At 39.4% G+C, this 18,216-nt stretch overlaps 3 non-coding genes across 3 annotated transcripts; all 3 read right to left on the reverse strand.

Moving 5' to 3' along the window:
- Nucleotides 1-2,347: 2,347 nt before the first annotated feature.
- TRNAW-CCA (transfer RNA tryptophan (anticodon CCA)) lies at nucleotides 2,348-2,419 on the reverse strand. The gene has a single exon. It is a non-coding gene; the product is annotated as a tRNA-Trp (tRNA).
- A 1,921-nt stretch (nucleotides 2,420-4,340) lies between these two features.
- On the reverse strand, nucleotides 4,341-4,412 carry TRNAW-CCA (transfer RNA tryptophan (anticodon CCA)). The gene has a single exon. It is a non-coding gene; the product is annotated as a tRNA-Trp (tRNA).
- Nucleotides 4,413-4,836: 424 nt separating this feature from the next.
- On the reverse strand, nucleotides 4,837-4,908 carry TRNAW-CCA (transfer RNA tryptophan (anticodon CCA)). Its single transcript has one exon. It is a non-coding gene; the product is annotated as a tRNA-Trp (tRNA).
- Between the last annotated feature and the right edge of the window lie 13,308 nt (nucleotides 4,909-18,216).

The raw sequence follows: 18,216 nt of genomic DNA on the forward strand, positions 1-18,216 counted from the left end.
ACACCTTCTCGAAATTTGCTACTTTTAGATACAGAATGAAAAAGACATAAACAAGGACGAATGAACATCTTGATATTGGGAATGCAGGGATTTCCAGTTTAAAATTTAGAATCTAATAATGAACTCTTTTTTCTTATGGTTTCAAAGATGACAATGCTATGATCAAAGTGAAAAGAGATCCCGAAGTGCATTAAATATTCAATGTTTTGATTTCGTTTCCCGATGATTTTTCTCATCAAAGAATTGTTTATAAGATATTAATCTATAACAATCAACTAAAAGACACTTTTTTAGACACTGCGCTGACAGATAACAACACAGTTTAAATATTAATCCAGACATGTGTTAAGCTATGAAAAAGTTTTCTGAACCCAACGTGATTTGAACACGCAATCTTCTGATCAGAAGTCAGATGCGCTACCGTTGCACCACAAGATGAGATGAAAAGAAGCTTTCCACCCATAATTCACATGAAAAGTGTATGAAGAAATCGCGCAAATCTCGAAATTTGCTGCTTTTGCTCATAGACTGAAAATGACATAAACAAGGACGAATGAATATCTTGATATTGGGAATGCAGGGTTTTCCTGTTTAAAATTTAGAATCTAGTAAAGAACCCTTTTTTCTTATGGATTCAAAGATGACAATGCTATGATCAAAGTGAAAGGAGATCCCGATGTGCCTTAAATATTCAATCTTTTGATTTCGTTTCCCGATGATTTTCCTCATCAAAGAATTGTTTGTAAGATATTAATCTATAACATTCGGCTAAAAGACACTTTTTTAGACACTGTGATGACAGATAACAACACAGCTTCAATTTTAATCCAGACATGTGTTAAGTTATGAAAAAGTTTTTTGACTCCGATATGATTTGAACACGCAATTTTCTAAAATGGAGTCAGACACGCTACAGTTGCACCTCAAGGTCATATGAAAAGTAACATTCCGCCCATAATATAACTCACGTAAAAAGTGCATGAAGAAATCGTGGCATACCTTCTCGAAATCTGCTACTTTTACTTACAGACTGAAAATGACATAAACAAGGATGAATGAATATCTTGATATTGGGAATGCAGGGTTTTCCAGTTTAAAATTTAGAATCTAGTAATGAACCCTTTTTTCTTATGGATTCAAAGATGACAATGCTATGATCACAGTGAAAGGAGATCCCGACGTGCCTTAAATATTCAATGTTTTAATTTCGTTTCCCAATGATTTTTCTCATCAAAGCATTGTTGATAATATTTTAATCTATAACATTTAAGTAAAACTCTCTTTTTTAGACACTGCGCTGACTGATAGCCACATAATTTCCAATTTCAGTTTTAATCCAGACATGGGTTAAGTTTTGAAAATTTTTTTTGACCTTGACGTAATTTGAACACACTACCTTCTGATCTGGAATCAGATGTGCAACCGTTGTGCCATGACATCATATGATAAAAGACTTTCTGCCCATAATTCACATGAAAAGTGCATGAAGAAATCATGGCACAACTTCTCGAAATTTGCTACTTTTACTTACAGGCTGAAAAAGACATAAACAAGGACGAATGAACATCTTGATATTAATTTAAAATTTAGAATCTAGTAAGGAACACTTTTTTCTTATGGGTTCAAAGATGACAATGCTATGATCAAAGTGAAAAGAAATCACGAAGTGCATTAAATATTCAATGATTTGATTTCGTTTCCCTATGATTTTTCTCATCAAATAATTGTTTATAAGATATTAATTCATAACATTCAACCAAAAGACACTTTTTCAGACACTGTGCTGACAGATAGCAACACAGCTTCAATTTTAATCCAGACATGGGTTAAGTTACGAAAAAGTTTTTGACCTCGACATGATTTGAACACACAACCTTCTCATCTGGAGTCAGACGCGCTACCGTTGCACCACAAGATCATACGAAAAGAAGCTTTCCGCCCATAATATAATTCACTTAAAATTTGCATGAAGAAATCGTGACACACCTTCTCGAAATTTGCTACTTTTACTTACAGACTGAAAAAGACATAAAAAAGGACGAATGAACATCTTGATATTGGGAATGCAGGGATTTCCAGTTTAAAATTTAGAATCTATTAATGAACCCTTTTTTCTTATGGATTCAAAGATGACAATGCTATGATCAAAGTGAAAAGAGATCCCGAAATGCATTAAATATTCAATGTTTTGATTTTTTTCCCCGATGATTTTTCTCATCAAATAATTGTTTGTAATATATTACTCTATGACATTCAACTAAAAGACATTTTTGTAGACACTGTGCTGACAGATAGCAACACAGTTTCAATTTTAATCCATACATGGGTTAATAATGAAAAATTTGCTTGACACTGGCGTGATTTAAACACGCAACCTTCTGATCTGGAGTCAGACGTGCTACCGTTGCACCACAAGATCATACGAAAAGAAACTTTCCGCCTATAATTCACATGAAAAGTGTATGAAGAAATCGCGCAAACCTTCTCGAAATTTGCTACTTTTGCTCACAGACTGAAAATGACATAAACAAGGACGAATGGACATCTTGATATTGGGAATGCAGGGTTTTCCTGTTTAAAATTTAGAATCTAGTAAAGAACCCTTTTTTCTTATGGATTCAAAGATGAAAATGCTATGATCAAAGTGAAAGGAGATCCCGACGTGCCTTAAATTTTCAATGTTTTGATTTTGTTCCCCGATGATTTTTCTCATCAAAGAATTGTTTGTAAGATATTAATCTATAACATTCAACTAAAAGACACTTTTTTAGACACTGTGCTGACAGATAGCAACACAGCTTTAGTTTTATTCCAGACATGGGTTAAGTTATGAAAAAGTTTTTTGACCACGACGTGATTTGAACACACAACCTTCTAATCTGGAGTCATACGCGCTACCGTTTCGCCACGAGATCATACAAAGAGTAAATTTCCACCCATAATATAAGTCACTTAAAAAGTGCATGAAGAAATCGTGGCACACCTTCTCGAAATTTGCTACTTTTACTTACAGACTGAAAAAGACATAAACAAGGACGAAGGAACATCTTGGTATTGGGAATGCAGGGTTTTCCAGTTTAAAATTTAGAGTCTAGTAAAGAACCGTTTTTTCTTATGGATTCAAAGATGACAATGCTATGATCAAAGTGAAAGGAGATCCCGACGTGCCTTAAATATTCAATGTTTTGATTTTGTTTCCTGATGATTGTTCTCATCAAAGAATTGTTTATAAGATATTAATCTATAACATTCAATTAAAAGACACTTTTTTAGACACTACGCTGACAGATAGCAACATAGTTTCAATTTTAATCCAGACATGGGTTAAGTTATGAAAAAGTCTTTCACCCCTGACATGATTTGATCACCCAACCTTTTGATCTGGAGTCAGATGCGCTACCGTTGCACCACAAGGTCATATAAAAAGAACGTTTCCGCCCATAATATAACTCAATTAAAAAGTGCATGAAGAAATTGTGGCACACCTCGAAATTTGCTACTTTTACTTACAGACTGAAAAAGACATAAACAAGAACGAATGAACATCTAGATATTGGGAATGCAGGGATTTCTAGTTTAAAATTTAGAATCTAGTAATGAACCCTTTTTTCTTATGGTTTCAAATATGACAATGCTATGATCAAAGTGAAAAGAGATCCCGAAGTGCATTAAATATTTAATGTTTTGATTTCGTTTCACGATGATTTTTCTCATCAAAGAATTGTTTATAAGATATTAATCTATAACATTCAATTAAAAGACACTTTTTTAGACACTACGCTGACAGATAGCAACATAGTTTCAATTTTACTCCAGACAAGGGTTAAGTTATAAAAAATTTACTTGACCTTGGCGTCATTTGAACACTCAACCTTATGCTCTGGAGTCAGACGTGCTACCATTGCGCCACAAGATCATACAAAAAGAAACTTTCCGCCCATAATTCACATGAAAAGTGTATGAAGAAATCGCGCAAACCTTCTCGAAATTTGCTACTTTTACTTACCGACTGAAAAAGACATAAACAAGGACAAATGAACATCTTGATATTGGGAATGCAGGGATTTCCAGTTTAAAATTTAGAATCTAGTAATGAACACTTTTTTCTTCTGGTTTCAAAGATGACAATGCTATGATCAAAGTGAAGAGAGATCCCGAAGTGCATTAAATATTTAATGTTTTGATTTTGTTTCCTGATGATTTTTCTCATCAAAGAATTGTTTGTAAGATATTATTCTATAACATTCAACTAAAAGACACTTTTTTAGACACTGTGATGACAGATAGCAACACAGCTTCAATTTTAATCCAGACATGGGTTAAGTTATGAAAAAGTTGCTTGACCCTGGCGTGATTTGAACACGCAACCTTCTGATCTGGAGTCAGATGCGCTACCGTTGCGCCACAAGATCAAATAAAAATAAACTTTCCGCCCAAAATTCACATGAAAAGTGTATGAAGAAATCGCGCAAAGCTTCTCGAAATTTGCTACTTTTACTTACAGACTGAAAAAGACATAAACAAAGACGAATGAACATCTTGGTATTGGGAATGCAGGGATTTCCAGTTTAAAATTTAGAGTCTATTAAAAAACCCTTTTTTCTTATGGATTCAAAGATGACATTGCTATGATCAAAGTGAAAGGAGATCCCAACGTGCCTTAAATACTCAATGTTTTGATTTCGCTTCCTGATGATTTTTCTCATCCAATAATTGTTTATAAGATATTAATCTATAACATTCAACTGAAAGACACTTTTTCAGACACTGTGCTGACAGATAGCAACATAGTTTCAATTTTAATCCAGACATGGGTTTAGTTATGAAAAAGTTGCTTGACCCTGGCGTGATTTGAACATGCAACCTTCTGATCTGGAGTCAGACGCGCTACCATTGCGCCACTAGATCAAATGAAAACAACCTTTCCGCCCATAATTCACATGAAAAGTGTATGAAGAAATCGTGCAAACCTTCTCGAAATTTGCTACTTTTACTTACAGACTGAAAAAGACATAAACAAGGACGAATGAACATCTTGATTTTGGGAATGCAGGGTTTTCCAGTTTAAAATTTAGAATCTAGTAAAGAACCCTTTTTTCTTATGGACTCAAAAATGACAATGCTATGATCAAAGTGAAAGGAGATCCCGATGTGCCTTAAATATTCAATGTTTTAATTTTGTTTCCCGATGATTATTCTCATCAAAGAATTGTTTGTAAGATATTAATCTATATCATTCAACTAAAAGACACTTTTTTAGACACTGTGATGACAGATAACAACACAGCTTCAATTTTAATCCAGACATGGGTTAAGTTCTGAAAATTTTTTTTGACCTTGACATAATTTAAACACGCAATCGTCTGATCTAGAGTCAGACGCACTACCGTTGCACCACGAGGTCATATGAAAAAAAACTTTCCGCCCATAATATAACTCACTTACAAAAGTGCATGAAGAAATCATGGCACAACTTCTCGAAATTTGCTACTTTTACTTACAGACTGAAAAAGACATAGACAAGGATGAATGAACATCTTGATATTCGGAATGCAGGGTTTTCCAGTTTAAAATGTGCAATCTAGTAATGAACGCTTTTTTCTTATGGATTCAAAGATGACAATGCTATGATCAATGTGAAAAGAGATCCCAACGTGCCTTAAATATTCCATGTTTTGATTTCGCTTACTGATTATTTTTCTCATCAAATAATTGTTTATAAGATATTAATCTATAACATTCAACTAAAAGACACTTTTTCAGACACTGTGCTGACAGATAGCAACACAGCTTCAATTTTAATCCAGACATGGGTTAAGTTATGAAAAAAATTTTTTGACACCGACGTGATTTGACCACACAAACTTCTGATCTGGAGTCACACACGCTACCGTTGTGCCACGACGTCACAGAATAAAAACTCTCCGCCCATAATATAACTCACCTAAAAAGTGCATGAAGAAATCGTGGCACACCTTCTTGAAATTTGCTACTTTTACTTACAGACTGAAAAAGACATAAACAAGGACGAATGAACATCTTGATATTGGGAATGCAGGGTTTTCCAGTTTAAAATTTACAATATAGTAAAGAACCATTTTTTCTTATGGATTCAAAGATGACAATGCTATGATCAAAGTGAAAAGAGATCCCGACGTGCCTTAAATATTCAACATTTTAATTTCGTTTCCCGATGATTTTTCTCATCAAAGAATTGTTGATAATATATTTATCTATAACATTTAACTAAAAGACACTTTTTTTAGTCACTGCGCTGACAGATAGCAACACAGTTTCAATTTTAATCCAGACATAGGTTAAGTTATGAAGAAGTTGCTTGTCCCTGGCGTGATTTGAACACGCAACCTCGAGTCAGACATGCTATCGTTGCGCCACAAGATCATATGAAAAGAAACTTTCTGCCCATAATTCACATGAAAAGTGTATGAAGAAATCGCGCAAAGCTTCTCGAAATTTGCTACTTTTACTTACAGACTGAAAAAGACATAAACAAGGACGAATAAACATCTTGGTATTGGGAATGCAGGGTTTTCCAGTTTAAAATTTGGAGTCTAGTAAAGAACCCTTTTTTCTTATGGATTCAAAGATGACAATGCTATGATCAAAGTGAAAGGAAATCCCAACGTGCCTTAAATATTTAATGTTTTGATTTCGCTTCCTGATGATTTTTCTCATCAAATAATTTTCTACAAGATATTAATCAATAACATTCAACTGAAAGACACTTTCTCAGACACTGTGCTGACAGAAAGCAACACAGCTTCAATTTTAATCCAGACATGGGTTAAGTTATGAAAAAGTTGCTTGACCCTGGCGTGATTTGAACAAGCAACCTTCTAATATGGAGTCAGAAACGCTACCGTTGCGCCACAAGATCAAATGAAAAGAAAATTTTCGCCCAAAATTCACATGAAATGTGTATGAAGAAATCGCGCAAACCTTCTCGAAATTTGCTACTTTTACTTACAGACTGAAAAAGACATAAACAAGGACGAATGAACTTCTTGATTTTGGGAATGCAGGCTTTTCCTGTTTAAAATTTAGAATCTAGTAAAGAACCCTTTTTTCTTATGGACTCAAAGATGACAATGCTATGGTCAAAGTGAAAGGAGACGCAGATGTGCCTTAAATATTCAATGTTTTAATTTCGTTTCCCGATGATTATTCTCATGAAAGAATTGATTGTAAGATATTAATCTACAGCATTCAACTAAAAGACACTTTTTTAATTACTGTGATGACAGATAACAACACAGCTTCAATTTTAATCTAGACATGGGTTAAGTTATGAAAAAATCTTTTGACCCTGACATGATTTGAACACGTAACCTTCTGATATGGAGTCAGACGCGCTACAGTTGCAACTCGAGGTCATATAAAAAGTAACTTTCCGCCCATAATATAACTCACGTGAAAAGTGCATGAAGAAATAGTGGCACATCTGCTAGAAATTTGCTACTTTTACTCACAGACTGAAAAAGAAATAAGCAAGGATGAATGAACATCTTGATATTGGGAATGCAGGGTTTTCCAGTTTAAAATTTAGAGTCTAGTAAAGAACCCTTTTTTCTTATGGATTCAAAGATGACAATGCAATGATCAAAGTGAAAAGAGATCCCAACGTGCCTTAAATATTCAATGTGTTGATTTCGCTTCCCTATGATTTTTCTCATCAAATAAATGTTTATAAGATATTAATCTATAACATTCAACTAAAAGACACTTTTTCAGACACTGTGCTGACAGATAGCAACACAGCTTCAATTTTTAATCCAGACATGGGTTAAGTTGTGAAAAAGTTTTTTGACACCGATGTGATTTGAACACGCTATCGTCTGATCTAGACTCAGACGCACTACCGTTGCAACACAAAGTCATATGAAAAGAAACTTTCCGCCCATAATATAACTCACTTAAAAACTGCATGAAGAGATCATGGCACACCTTCTCGAAATTTGCTACTTTTACTTACAGACTGAAAAAGACATAAACAAGGATGAATGAACATCTTGGTATTGGGAATGCAGGGTTTTCCAGTTTAAAATTTGGAGTCTAGTAAAGAACCCTTTTTTCTTATGGATTCAAAGATGACAATGCTATGATCAAAGTGAAAAGAGATCCCAACGTGCCTTAAATATTTAATGTTTTGATTTTGCTTCCCTATGATTTTTCTCATCAAATAATTGTTTATAAGATATTAATCTATAACATTCAACTAAAAGACAATTTTTCAGACACTGTGCTGACAGATAGCAACACAGCATCAATTTTAATCCAGACATGGGTTAAGTTATGAAAAAAATTTTTTGACACCAACATGATTTAAACACGCGAACGTCAGATGTGGAGTCAGACGCGCTACCGTTGCACCACAAGGTCATATGAAAAGAATCTTTCCGCCCATAATATAACTCACTTAAAAAGTGCATGAAGAAATCGTTGCACACCTTTTCGAAATTTGCTACTTTTACTTACAGACTGAAAAAGACATAAACAAGGACGAATGAACATCTTAATATTGGGAATGCAGGGATTTCCAGTTTAAAATTTCGAATCTATTAATGAACACTTTTTTCTTATGGATTCAAAGATGACAATGCTATGATCAAAGTGAAAGGAGATCCCGACGTTCCTTTAATATTCAATGTTTTAATTTCGTTTCCTGATGATTATTCTCATCAAAGAATTGTTTGTAAGATATTAATCTATAACATTCAACTAAAAGACACTTTTTTAGATACTGTGATGACAGATAGCAACACAGCTTCAATTTTAATCCAGACATGGGTTAAGTTATGAAAAAGTTTTTTGACACTGATGTGATTTAAACACGCAACCGTCTGATCTAGACTCAGACGCACTACCATTGCACCACGAGGTCATATGAAAAGAAACTTTCCGCCCATAATATAACTCACTTAAAAACTGCATGAAGAGATCATGACACACCTTCTCGAAATTTGCTACTTTTACTTACAGACTGAAAAAGACATAAACAAGGATGAATGAACATCTTGATATTGGGAATGCAGGGTTTTCCAGTTTAAAATTTAGAATCTAGTAATGAACACTTTTTTCTTATGGTTTCAAAGATGACAATGCTATGATCAAAGTGAAAGGAGATCCCGACGTGCCTTAAATATTCAACATTTTAATTTCGTTTCCCGATGTTTTTTTTATCAAAGTATTGTTGATAATATATTAATCTATAACATTTAACTATAAGACTCTTTTTCAGACACTGCACTGACTGATAGCAACATAATTCCCAATTTCAGTTTTAATCCAGACAAGGGTTAAGCTTTGATAAATTGTTTTGACCTTGACCTAACGTGAACACACAACCTTCTGCTCAGGAGTCAGATGTGCTACCGTTGCACCACAACATCATACGATGAGAAACTTACCGCCTATAATTCACAAGAAAAGTGCATGAAGAAATCGTGGCACACCTTCTCTACATTTGCTACTTTTACTTACAGACTGAAAAAGACATAAACAAGGATGAATGAACATCTTGATATTGGGAGTGCAGGGATTTCCGGTTTAAAATTTAGAATCTAGTAAAGAACACTTTTTTCTTATGGATTCAAAGATGACAATGCTATGATCAAAGTGAAAGGAGATCCCGATGTGCCTTAAATATTCTATGTTTTGATTTTGTTTCCCGATGATTTTTCTCATCAAAGAATTGTTTATAAGATATTAATCTATCACATTCAACTAAAAGAAACTTTTTTAGACACTGTGATGACAGATAACAACACAGCTTCAATTTTAATCAAGACATCAGTTAAGTTATGAAAGAGTTTTTTGACCCTGACAAGATTTGAACACGCAACCTTATGATATGGAGTTAGATGCGCTACAGTTGCACCTCAAGGTCATATGAAAATCAACTTTCCGCCCATAATATAACTCACGTGAAAAGTGCATGAAGAAATCGTGGCACACCTTCTCGAAATTTGCTACTTTTACTCACAAACTGAAAAAGACATAAACAAGGATGAATGAACATCTTTATCTTGGGAATGCAGGGTTTTCCAGTTTAAAATTCAGAGTCTAGTAAAGAACCCATTTTTCTTATGGATTCAAAGATGACAATGCTATGATCAAAGTGAAAAGAGATCCCAACGTGCCTTAAATATTTAGTGTTTTGATTTCGCTTCCCTTTGATTTTTCTCATCAAATAATTGTTTATAAGATATTAATCTATAACATTCAACTAAAAGACAATTTTTTAGACACTGTGCTGACAGATAGCAAAACAGCTGCAATTTTTATCCAGACATGGGTTAAGTTATGAAAAAGTTTTTTCACCCCGACGTGATGTGAACACGCAACCTTCAGATATGGAGTTAGACGTGCTACCGTTGCGCCACGAGGTCATATGATAAGTAACTTTCCGCCCATAATATAACTCACTTAAAAAGTGCATGAAGAAATCGTGGTACACCTTCTGGAAATTGCTACTTTTACTTACAGACTGAAAAAGACATAAACAAGGACGAATGAACATCTTGATATTGGGAATGCAGGGTTTTCCAGTTTAAAATTTAGAATCTAGTAAAGATCCTTTTTTTCTTATGGATTCAAAGATGACAATGCTATGATCAAAGTGAAAGGAGATCCCAACGTGCCTTAAATATTCAATGTTTTGATTTCGCTTCCTGATTATTTTTCTCATCAAATAATTGTTTATAAGATATTAATCTATAACATTCAACTAAAAGACACTTTTTCAGACACTGTGCTGACAGATAGCAACACAGCTTCAATTTTAATCCAGACATGGGTTAAGTTATGAAAAAGTTTTTTGACACAGACGTGATTTGAACATGCAACTAGTGTTGAGCCACCCCCATAGTGTTGGAGTTCGGTTCGGTACGTTGAACACCCGTGTGTTTGCCGGACTGTTTGTTGAACACCGTTAAAACCAATGGCAGGCAAACAAAAACACATAGAAACACATAGAAAACACCTTCAAAGGTGTCCAAAAGCTGACAAACTGCTCAGAAGACACAACTAACACATGGAAAAGAGACAAGTACATATAGTCATGCGAAAAGAAAAGAGGTGGAGGAGTAAAAGGAGGGGGAGACACAGATATAGGCATGTCATGCCCTTCTAAAATCCAAAAAGTGAGAAGCCGACACGTTCAGTCCGCTCCTGCCCGTGCCACCTCCGTGTCGCCGGGTTTGTGCCAGAGCCGCGGTGAACCCTGACAGCCAGCCCCCCTCTCCCAATACTGGTGCCTGTCCGCTGGTGGGTCGAGCGAGCCCCCCTGTGGTGGAGGCAGCTCTAAGCTTTTTAATTTAAATTGTCTCTCTAATTTGAATGAATACACTTTAAATCCATTTACAAGGATCTATTGGAGGGCAAGTCTCATGCCAGCAGCCGCATAATTCCAGCTCCAGTAGCGTCCACTAAAGCTGCTGCAGTTAAAAAGCTTTTATAAGGATCGAGCTCGGCTGTCCACTGCAAGGCATCCTACTGCCAGTCCCAGCCCCTATGCCTTGGGGTGCCTCCTGATGCTCTTCACTGAGTATCCCGTGGTCCCGAAGCATTTCCTTTGAAAAAATTAAGTGTCCAAACTACAAGTGGTGTAGCTTGCTTAACAGCCGGGATAATCCGCTGACTAGCAGACACTGCTACTAGGCACAAATTATTTCCTGGGCTAGATGCAGTTAAAAATTTGTAATTAGATACTCTCGTTGGATGCTGAGAAAGCATTCCATAGAGTCTCCTGGCACGCCATATATGATTCTCTTAAAAAGCTTGGGGTAGGGGTCTAGGGGACCCTTTTATAGCCAAAATCACGGCCCTGTATCACAATACGTCACCTAGGCTGAAGTTAAATGGAACTGTAGCACCCTGAGGGCTCGGTTGCTACAGAGGTATTGCACCTCACCCAGAGGTGTGATATCTCACTCTCAGGTAAGGATGGAGTGTGGATCAGGACCCGACACCTGCATGCATTACACCACATTGCCGTGGGGCAGGGCGACCAATATGCCTCTGAGATGGGCACGACAGTCCCTGTCCCTGGCTCGAGTGGGGGGAGGGATCACTGAGGAAGGGGAACCCTGTAGTTCAGGAGCAGGGAGGAAGCAGTTCCTGGGTGCATTGAGAAGGGAGTATAAAAGGTGGGCACCATCTTAGTTCAGTGCAGAGAAGTCTGAGCAGAAGTGGAAGGGAGCAGGGGCTCTGCATGAGCTCTGCTCCGGAGGCGGGCCTAGTAACAGAGGCCCAGGCCTGGAAGAGGGAGAAGGAAGGAAGAGGAGCGGAGAAGGCTCCAGGAACAAGGAATGAAGGGATCCCAGGGGTGCGGACGGGCGAGTCACCACCGCACGCCCGAATCCACCTGCGTGGAGGGGTCAGGCCAAAGGGGGAGACCGGTCCCCGAAACTAGTGGAGGCAGGAAACGACCCTCAGCTAGAAACCGGAGGCTGTGACATTTTATGTGGCGCAGCCCCTCGCTACACCCGCTAGGAAGGCACCTCATAGGGTCAGGGAAACTGGCGTCAAGTTTACCAAGAGGAGGCCCGAGGCAGCCGGACAGAAGGGTTGGTAAGAAAGGCCAGACAAAGGACACACAAAGGGGGTCCTGTGAAGCGCTCCAAAGTTATCTGGGAGTTATCTGAGCCCCTCACCTGGTGAGCACAGTACGACGTGGGCAGCCGTTACCTGCAGATGTGGTCTGGATAATAAGAACTGTGAGTAAAGGCCCTGGACTGCATCACTGACTCCGTGTCGTTACTGCTGCTGCCCCGCACCATCACCCCCATCCTCCGCATACACTGCCCTGAGGCTATACTCCTCCCGTGGGGAGTTATGCTACGCTCTGCTGCACCCACAACACCAGCCTCAGCGGTCTGCCCTGCAGCGGCAGTTCACTCTGACCGCAATCCACGGGTGGCGTAGTCGGACATTTAAACATCAAAACCACATAAATAGTTCCGCCACTGGTTTGACCACCCTGAGCCACGGAACCGGGTCGCCGCCACGAAGACTACAACCACCAGCATCCACCAAAAAGGGTCCGGCTCCGGGTGTCCCAAGGCCGAGGGGGTGCATCAGAACATTTTCATCACCTTTCACAATCACCAATGGGACAAGGCAGGGATGTCCTCTGTCCCCTCTCTTATACATCCTAGTGACGGAGCACCTGCTTTCATAAATTCGCAATAACCCCAATATTAGGTGGATTGAGGTGGGAGGCACCGAGTACAAGTGCTCTCTATTTGCTGATGATGTCCTAGTATATATCACTCAATCACATATATCCATCCATGCTGTTATGGCTGAAATAGATCACTTTGTTACATGGTCATATTTTAAAATCAATGCAGCGAAGTCTGAGGCCCTCAATGTCTCCCTGTTATGATCTGCTATAGGGACTAAGGAAAGGCAGGAGATCTGTCCCTACAATAGAAATAAACTAGATCCCTATGATGTAACGGGGAACCTGATCCTGCGATCAGACCCGCTAAAGTCCTCGGCTTGTCTGAACGCAGTCCGATAGATGTGGGGGAGGGATCCCTACACGATCTAAGGACTGGGATTTAGTTGGACACCTCCTAGCAGAAATAGTAGCAGTCAAAGACAAACACACAACAAAAAGGCAAGGAGGCCAAAAGATCCAGCAAAACTAACAGAGTACGGCAATAGAGCAAAAAGCTAGCTCAACAGTAGTAAATACAAATGAAGTCCAGCAAAGCCAGGAGGGCGGAGCCGGATTAAATAGGCAAAATGGTCATGTGACCAGCAAACTAAAAAAAAACTAACAGGAGAGTTGTAACAGTACCCCCTCTTCTAAGAGGATCCTCCGGATCCCCTAGGCCCAGGCTTACCAGGAAACCTCCTGTGAAACGCTCGGACAAGTCTGGGGGCAGAAACATCATCCGCCCTCACCCATGAGTTATCCTCAGGTCCGAAACCCTTCCAAGCGACGAGATACTGCAAACTCCCTCTATACCGTCTAGAATTTAGGATGCGGGAAATTTCATATTCCCCGTCCTCCACCACCGGAGGAACAGTGGCAGAGGCGTCACCATCCGACACATCAGCTTTTTTCAACAGAGAAACATGAAACACCGGATTAATCCTCCAGGACGTAGGAACCTCCAGCCTAACAGCAGATTGGTTAACTATCTGAAGTACCTTAAAGGGCCCTACGAACTTGGGACCCAATTTTTTAGAAGGAATCCTCAATCGCAGATTCTTAGAGGACAACCAAACTGTTAGAACCTTGCTCTTAGGTTTTTTCTATTGCTGGTCACATGACCTTGTTGGCCTATTTAGTCCTGCTCTGCCCTTCTGGCTTTGCTGGACTTCATTGTATTACTACTCTTTAGCTAGCCTGTGCTCAGTATCTTACTCTGTTAGTTTGCTTGGTCTTCGGACCTCTGTGTTCTATATTATTTGTTTGTTCGTCTTTCTGCTACTATTTCTGTTAGGAGGTGTCCATTTTGCTTCCAGTCCCTAGTACTTGTAGGGATTCCTTCCCCACATCTATAGGTCTCCGTACAGACTAGCTGAGGACTTTAGCAGGTCTGATCGCAGGATCAGGTTCCCTGTTACATCGTAGGGATCAAGCTGAGTTCTATCGTAGGGACAGATCTCCTCTCTTTCCTTAGCTCTGGTAGCAGAACATAACAGTAAGTCCAGCCCGCAAATTCTCTAAGGAAAGATTTTTCTGTTCCATCATGGTGTCGGTTCAGGATTTGGCTCAACGCCTGCAGGGACTCTCTCTGGAGGTGGCCGAGCTCCATCAGCACGTGAGTAACTGTTCTGGAGCGCATTTCTTGGAGCCGAAGGTACGTTTGCCTGATTTATTTTTTGGTGAACACCAAGAATTTTTTTCATTTAAAAATGCTTGCTTATTGTATTTTCGTTTGAGACCCAGGTCCTCTGGGGATGAATCCCAGCGCATAGGGTTCATAATGTCACTTTTGCGCAAAGAACCTCAGGAGTGGGCCTTTTCTTTACAACCTAGTGATTCATGCTTTAGATCAGTGGATAGTTTTTTTTCTGCTTTGGGGCTATTATATGATGATCCTGACCGTGTCTCATCAGCTGAGACTGAGTTGAGACGTTTGAGACAGGGATCAGGTAATGTGGAAAAATATTGTACTCATTTCCGTCGGTGGTCTACTCAAATAGGGTGGAACGATTCTGCTCTGAAGAGTCTGTTTCTTGCAGGGCTTAGTGAGAGGGTTAAAGATCTGCTAATTGCTTATCCCACACCTGAAGATTTGCAACAGGCTATGCAATTAGCTATACGGGTGGATAGGAGACTACGTGCAAGGGTTAATGAGAGTAAATGCTCTGTAATGTCAGTTTCTGGTCATGAGAATGCGTGCACTAACAGTGGAGAGCCGATGGAGATTGGAGCGATGGCACCTCGCTCTCAAGAAAAAGACCGCAGATTTTCTGAAGGCTTGTGTTTCTATTGCGGAAATTCTGGTCATTTTATTAAAAGCTGTGTGCTTCATATGAAGAAAGAAAAAAAAATGGTCAGTCATGCCCGTATTGCCTGTTTAAATTCTAAGGGAGTATTCCTATCTGCCACTACTGCTGCTCAGGATGAGTTAATTGAATTTCGGGTATTTGTGGATTGTGGATCTACTCTGAATGTGATTGATGGGGGATTCTTGGAAAAACTTAAATTAGAGCCTAAAACTTTGTCATCCCCTATTGCTGTGGTTTCTGTCGATGGCTCTCCCTTGAAGAGTGTTACTCACAAGGTCTGTGAATTTCCCCTCACTATTAATGGTATTCACCATGAGAATTTGGATTTGGTAGTTTTGAATAACTTGCCTTCTCCGGTGGTGTTGGGATTGCCCTGGTTAAAATTGCACAATCCTGTACTGGATTGGTTTACCAATGAAATTAAATCCTGGAGCCATAAATGTTATGACAAGTGTTGTAACGGGCGCATTGCAGCTGTGGATAGGGGGGAATTGCCTGTGCCTATTCAGGATTTTTGGAGAGTTTTTTCTGAGAAGGAATCGCAGGTTTTGCCTCCCCATAGAGACTATGATTGTACTATTGAATTTGTCCCTGGAGCGACTCTTCCTAAAAGTCGTTTATTTAACCTTACTATTCCTGAGAGAAAGGCTTTGGAGGAATACATACAGACAAGTTTGGCCGCCGGTCACATTAGGCCTTCTAAGTCTCCTGTGGCGGTTGGATTTTTTTTTGTAAAAAAAAAAAGACGGCGGTTTATGTCCTTGTCTGGATTTTCGTGAGATTAACAAAATTACTGTACGCAATCCTTACCCACTGCCATTGATTCCTGATCTGTTTAACCAGTTAGTGGGGACCAAGTGGTTCTCTAAAATTGACCTTCAGGGGGCATACAATCTGTTGGGCATGAAGGAGGGTGACGAATGGAAGACTGCTTTTAACACTCCTGTGGGTCATTTTGAGAATCTGGTTATGCCTTTTGGTCTCACCAATGCTCCTGCATTTTTTCAGAATCTTATTAATGACATCCTTAGACCTTTGATCGGCAAAAATGTGGTTGTGTATTTGGATGACATTTTGATTTATTCGCCGGATCTGGAGTCTAATTGGCGGAGCGTACGTGAGGTATTACAGTTATTAATTGACAATTCGCTTTTTGCTAAGCTGGAGAAATGTGAGTTCGCTGTACAGAGAATTAGTTTTTTGGGCTACATTATCTCCAGCGAAGGTTTTGAGATGGACCCGGTGAAAGTTCAAGCTGTGCAGGAATGGCCTAGGCCTATTGGTTTGAAATCGATACAGAGGATTTTGGGTTTCGCCAATTATTATAGAAAATTCATTAAAAATTTTTCTATTATTGTCAAACCTCTGACCGATCTCACCAGGAAAGGTGCTGATGCGGTACAGTGGACTACTGAGGCCATTGAAGCCTTTGTGTATCTCAAGGAGAGGTTCAGCTCTGCTCCCATCCTTATACAGCCTGATGTGACTAAACCATTTTTGGTTGAGGTTGATGCTTCCTCTGTGGGGGTTGGCGCAGTATTGTCTCAGGATAACGGGGATGGAATACATCCCTGTGCCTTTTTTTCAAAAAAATGTTCGGAGACTGAACTGAATTACGATATTGGTAATCGGGAATTATTGGTTAATAAACTCGCATTTGAACACTGGCGCCACCTTTTGGAAGGTGCTGAATTTCCCGTTCAGGTTTTTACAGATCATAAAAATCTGATATATCTTGATGCTGCCAAGTGCCTGAATGCCCGTCAGGCTAGGTGGGCACTGTTTTTCTCGCGGTTTAATTTTTCCGTTACTTACATCCCAGGTACTAAGAATGTTAAGGCGGATGCCTTGTCTCGCAGCTTTTCTCCCATAGTCGGTGCTGAGAAAGAGGAGAACATTTTACAAGAAGGTGCTGTGATAGCTGCTTTGGACTCCGTTTTGGAAGATGAGATTCTTAAAGCACAGGAGAATGCCCCATCTAACACTCCCCATGGGAGGTTGTTTGTGCCTGGGACCTTTAGGAGAGATTTGTTTGTTGAGTGTCACGAATCTCGGTTGGCAGGTCATCCTGGAATCTCTGAGACCAAGAGACTGGTGGGTCGCAGTTTTTGGTGGCCTGGATGGCAGAAGGAAGTCATTAAGTGGGTGCGCCAATGTTCTGTGTGTGCAAGATCCAAGTCTTCGCATGCTCCTGCTGCGGGGTTGCTTTGCCCTCTGGAGGTTCCTAGTGCTCCTTGGACACATTTGGCTATGGATTTTATAACTGACCTTCCCCCCTCTGAGGGTTTCACTGTCATCTGGGTGGTCGTGGACCGTTTTAGCAAGATGTGTCACTTGGTTCCCTTCGTCAAACTGCCCTGCGCTAAGACTCTCGCTAAGGCCTTTGTCAAGGAAATTGTCAGACTTCATGGCGTTCCTACTGACATTGTTTCTGATAGGGGACCTCAGTTCGTGGCTCGTTTTTGGCATGCCTTTTGTGACAGGTTGGGAGTTCATTTGTCGTTCTCATCCGGATATCATCCTGAATCTAATGGCCAGACAGAAAGGAAAAACCAGGATGTTGAGCAGTTCTTGCATTGTTTTGTGGCAGACAATCAAGAGGGGTGGTCTGAGTTTCTGTCACTTGCTGAATTTGGTCTGAACAATCATACATCTTCTTCTGCTGGTTGTTCGCCTTTTTTGTTGTTGTTCTGGGAGACATCCGTTGTTTGGGTCGTTCTC

Source organism: Phyllobates terribilis, unplaced genomic scaffold (assembly GCF_046119375.1).
Source record: "Phyllobates terribilis strain yellow unplaced genomic scaffold, ASM4611937v1 Scaffold_11__3_contigs__length_659146591, whole genome shotgun sequence".
Taxonomy (NCBI): Eukaryota; Metazoa; Chordata; class Amphibia; order Anura; family Dendrobatidae; genus Phyllobates; species Phyllobates terribilis.